Raw genomic sequence first — 5,801 nt, forward strand, 5'->3', positions numbered from 1 at the left:
CGGCCGGGTCGGGTCGGGCCGGGGCGGGGATGCCGCGCTCGCTCCGCTCACTCGCCGCTTCCCTGCCTCTCCCTCCGCCCGCCCGCCGGCTCCGCCCCTTCAGCCGCCGCCGCCGCCGCCGCCCGTTCCTCGGCCTCCACCTCAACCCTCCGCAGCAGCGGCGACGACGACCGGAAGCGGGGGGAGGGAGGCGGTTACTGACGGAAGTGACGTGTGTAAGGGTGGGCGAGGGAGGAGCCGGGGCGGGACCCGGAACCGCGCGCCCCACCTTGGGGCGCTTAACCCTGCACCGCCTAGTGGACCTGTGGTTGCTTGATTTTTTAAAATTTAAACTTTTTTTATTTTCAGTTCCAAATGCTTCCCTCTCCTTGAGAAGCCGAGAAACATACCCATCATGCATGTAAATTCATGCAAAATATATCTCATTAGTCATGTTGCAGGAAAAAAAAAGCAAGAAACGAAAAAATGTCCAAAAGAAAAGTCAACCTCCTGCCTTTAGTGGTCAGTTTGCTCTCTTGGAGGTGTTTTTTCATCTTGGGAATAGTCTCGGATCATCGCGTTGCTAAGGAGAGCTAAGAGTTCACGGTGTTTCATGAGACAATGTTGCCATCACTGTATACAATGTAGCCTGGTTCTGCGCACCACTCTGCACAGGTTCATACAAGTCTTCTCAGGCTTTCCTGGAACCACCCCCTCCACATTTCTCATACAACAGTAATATTGTACCACGATCGCGTACCACAGCTTATTCTGCTCCAGTGGACTGTGGTTGTGGTTTGTCCTTTGTTCTGAATGAGGACGGTGACATCAGGGAGATGATGACATGACTTAAAATTGAAATACATTGGAGGGGGGGGGGGAGTAAGGGGAGTGCTGTGTTAAATCACAGCCTCACTTTCTCCTCCAGAGCCATTTGGGTCCAGTGGCCAGGTATAGATAAGGACGAATGGAGATGCTCGCCCCTCCCCTCCACCGATGGTCATTCCCTCACTTTCCAATTCTTTTCCACCACAAAGAGCTGCTATAAATATTTTTGTATATATAGGTCCTTTCCCTTTTTCTTTTATCTCTTTGAGGTACAGAGCCAGTAGTGATACTGCTGGATCAAAGGGTATGCACAGTTTTATAGTCCTTTGGGCATAGTTCCAAATTCTTCTTCAGAATGGTTGGACCAATTCACAACTCCACCAACAGTGGATTAGTGTCCCAATTTTGCCACATACCACCCTCTAGCATTTATCGTTTATGATAGGTGTGAAGTGGTACCTCAAAGTTGTCTTAATTTGTTTTTCTCTAATCATTACTGATTTAGAGCATTTTTTCATAGTTTTGATTTCTTCCTCTGAAAACTACTTATTCATATCTGTTTACCATTTATCAATTGGGGAATGGCTTTTGTTCTTGAAAATTTGACTCAATTTCCTATATTTTTGAGAAATGAGACTTTTATCGAGATATTTGCTGTGAAATTTCCTTCTAGTTTCCTGCTTTCTTTCTAATTTTGACTGTATTGATTTTGTTTACACAAAACTTTTTTATTTTATGAAATCAAAATTATCCATTTTATCTCCCATGATCCTCTGTCTCTTATTTGGTCATAAACTCTTCCTTAATCCATAGATCTAACAGGTAATTTTTTTTTATGTTTCCCAAATTTGCTTATGATATCACCCTTTATATCTAAATCATGTACCCATTTTGAACTTATCCTAATATTAGGTGTGAGAATATTGATCTATGCCTAGTTTCTACCAAACTGCTTTTCCATTGTTCCCAGGAGCTTTTGTCAAATACTAAGTTCTTGCCCCAGTAGCTAGGATCTTTGGGCTTATTCAACACTGGGTTGCAGTGGTCATTTACTTCTGTATATTGTGTACCTAATCTATTCCATTGATCACCAGCTCTATTTCTTATTCAGAACCAAACTGTTTTAATGATTACTGCTTTGTAATACAAAGATCTGGTACTGCTGGCCCCTCTTTCTTCACTTTTTTTTATTGATTCCTTTGATATTCTTGATCTTTTTTTCCTCCAGATAAATTTTATTATCTGTTCTAGTTCCATAAAATAATTCCTTGGTTCTTTGATGGTATGGTACTGAATAAATAAATTAATTTGGTTGTGTCATTGTTTTTCTGATAATGGCTTGGCCTTCCCATGAATAATAAATATTTCTCCAATTTTTTAGATCTATGTTTGTGTGAAAAGTACTTTGTAATTGTGCTTATATAGTTTTTGGTTGTGTCTTGGCACGTAGACTCCAAAATATTTCATGCTGTCTGCAATTATTTTAAATGGAATTTCTCTGTCTCTTCCTGCTGTATTTTGTTGGTTAATGTATAGAAATGTTGTTTATTTTACATCCTGCAACTTTGCTAAAATTGTTTCAACTAGTTTTGTTTAATGTGTGTGTGAAGTGCTTTGCAAATGTTAGAGTGCTTTATTATTATTATTTCATAGAATTATAGAGATCCCAAATGGAGTTGTGGCAAGCAAACTGGCTATGGAGTCAGGAATACTTACTAACTGTGACCTTAGTCAAGTCAGCTCTTCTCAGGGTTCCAGGCACCTAAGAATATAAATTACAGAGAAAGTACTACAATTATAAATCACAGCTGCAGTCCCTAACCTGTATATGGCCCTAGATCTAGGGCTAAGTTACCTAGCTGGAGAATGGGTCTTAAAGACAGGAAAAAGCCAATTTAAATCCTGCCTCTAACACATACTGGCTTGAATCCCCAAGTCTCTTAACCTCTGTGTGGTCTACGCAGAACTCTAGCACAATAAATTGCAAAGAAGATGCTATTAGGAAACTCAGATTCAGTTTCTGTCCCTATACATTATAAAACCCCATATTAAGTGATAAATCCTGTCTGGTAGAACCTTGGAAAGAATCCTGTTCCAATCCTGCCTCAGCACCTTGCTGGTTGTGTGACCCTGGGCAAGTTGCCTAGTCTCTCTGAGATTTAGTTTTCTCATCTGTAAAATAAGACTAATAATCCCTGGTATGACTCACTAGAAGCTAAAAGCATTTTTTCAAACTTAAACAAAAGACTTAAATGTACTAAGTAGAATTTAAGATTCTTTTTTTTAATAGTTTATTTTTTCCCCACTTACTTGTAAAGACAATTTTTGAAATTCATTTGTTATAAAATTTTGAGTTCCAAATTTCCTCCCTCCCTTTCTCACCTCCCTCCTCCCTAAGATAGTAAACAATTTGATATAGATTACATATGCGCAATCATGTGAAACATATTTCCGTATTAGTCATGTTGTGAAAAAAGAAATAGAACAAAAGGAAAAAAACACAAAAAAAGTAAAGTGAAAATAGTATACTTCAATCTGCATTCAGACTCCGTCTGTTCCTTCTCTGGACATGAATAGAATTTTCCATCATGAGTCTTTTGAAATTGTCTTGGATCATTGTATTGCTAAGAAGAACTAAGTCAATCATGGTTGATCATTGGGAAATGTTACTGTTACTGTCTGTGATGTTTCCATGGTTCTGCTCATGTTCATGTTAGTTCATGTAAGTTTTTCCAAGTGTTTCTGAAATCCATTTGCTCATCGTTTCTTATAGCACAATAGTAGATTATGAGATTCTTGAGGACAGGGTCTATTTCATTCTGTCCATTATCTCTGGTTCTCTCACACATCATTAACACTTAAAGCTTATCGATAAATTGCACAAGTGCCAATTGTTATTTATTTTAAGGACAATTAGAACATTGAAGGTTACAGATGAGAAGAACTTGGGACATCATATAGCTGAAAAGAGAGCTTACAACATGTCAAAGGTGTAGAGATCCTAGACTTTATCTGTAATTTGGGTAACAAGAGAAATGCCCTCTTACCAATATATTTTTGTTCTTTCTTTGCTACTTAGAGAGTCCCTAGAGCAGCCATTTGCAAATGTTTTAGTTTTAGAACCTCTTTAGAATCTTAAAAATTATTGGGGACTTCTCAAAGTACTTTTGTTTGTAGGGGTTGTAGCCCTATAATATTATATTATACTAGAATATATATTAACATATTATTATATTAGAAATTAAAATGTCTTAGGATTATTATAAAAATAGTTTTGAGGTCAAGGACTCCCTGAAAAGGTCTCCAGGATATCCACGCTGAGAAACACATCAAGATCTTAAGTAACTTGCTCAGATCACAGAACCTGTATGAATCAGAAGTGGGAGACAAAACCACGTCTTCCTGGCTTCAATGCGTATCTATTATTTATTATGCTGCCTCTCTGGACAGGCCTTATAACAAGGAATTTCAGAGCTGATAGAGTCTTGAGAATGTAGACTGCCCCTAGATGGCAGCTCCCTTAGACTACAAGAGCTGGAATGTAGCTATTCATCTTCAACTTATCTCTATTTATAGAAGAAACTGAGCCACAAAGAATGGGTGTGATTTGCCCAAGATCAGTGTCAATCCACCAAGAAGTATTTAGTGCCCATCCTGTACCTGGCATTATGAAGGTCCAGATAGCCATGGTCCCTCCCCCAGAGGGAGCTTGCAATTTCCCTAGTGAGGTGAAATTTAGATAAAAAACAATTAGATCAGCGTTATACACTGATAAACTAAACTGCTAAATCGTGCAGAGGGGATAATTAGAGAACAGAACATTATATAATGAAGGGCTAATGATGCAGTATGAAAGATACCATCAAAAAGCCAGAAAAGGAGGTGGGTGAGTGCATGTGTCATGTAAAAGATAACAGATGGCCAACCAGTGTGGTCCCCTGGTAGACCCAGTTAGGTGGCACAGTGGATAGAATGTGGACCTGGAGTCAGGGAGATCTAAGTTCAGATACAGAATGAGATACTACTTGTATGACTCAAGTCATTTAATCTCTGTCTGACTTAGTTTCCTCATCTGTAAAATGGGGTGATGATAGTACCTGCCTCCCAAGTACATGCTTCTGGCCCTTACCTTTGGGGATCAAATGAAATAATTTTTGTAAAGTGCTTGGTCAACCTTAAAGTTCTGTAGAATGCACTACTATTATTACTGCATATCCAATGTCAGGAGATAGGTAAAGGACCCCAACACTTTTGCCTGGACACTGAGAAGTTTATCAAGAGTTGTGAGGGATGATAAATCCCCATGGCTAGATTGTGATCTGGACAATTAAAGGGAGCATGGCATGGGCATATTGTATGATGAGATAAAGTTAATAACCACCATAGAAGTCAGAGAATGGAGGGATTACTGTGGACTAGACCCATCTGAAAAAGCCTCAGGAAGGATCATTAAACCACAGAAGGTCAGACTTGGGCATGAAAAGACTGAAAAAAAAGGGGTGTTCATCCTCTGGGCTTTTTAGGAGAGCAGCGGGTACAGGGGAAAGAGCTCAGATCTTGGTGACTTAGGTTTGGATTTTGTTCCTGACACTGGCTGTGTGATCATGAAAAAGTCACCAAACCTCTCTGAACTTCAAATGTCACAGAATCTCCAAACTGGAAGAGGCCTCAAAGGGCAGCTAATTCAGGCAGCATGGAAAGCTTATATTCCCTCTAACACATCTCTGACAAGTATTCATTCATCCTCTGATGACTGGGAAAATTATTACTTTCCAGGGCAGAACAATTCGCTTCAGGCTAACTCTGATGATTAGGAGATGGAACCTAAATTCTCCCCTTTGCAATTTCTATTTTCCTTTTTCCACCATCTGGGCTTAGGCAGAATGAGTCTAACCCCCCTTTCTTGTGACGATATTTACACAAATACTAGAAGACGATGTCGTGTGCTCCTTAAGTTTAAGGACTGAGACAAACTATCGCCTCCTTTTTCTGTT

This window comes from Notamacropus eugenii, chromosome 1 (genome assembly GCF_028372415.1).
Source record: "Notamacropus eugenii isolate mMacEug1 chromosome 1, mMacEug1.pri_v2, whole genome shotgun sequence".
Lineage (NCBI taxonomy): Eukaryota > Metazoa > Chordata > Mammalia > Diprotodontia > Macropodidae > Notamacropus > Notamacropus eugenii.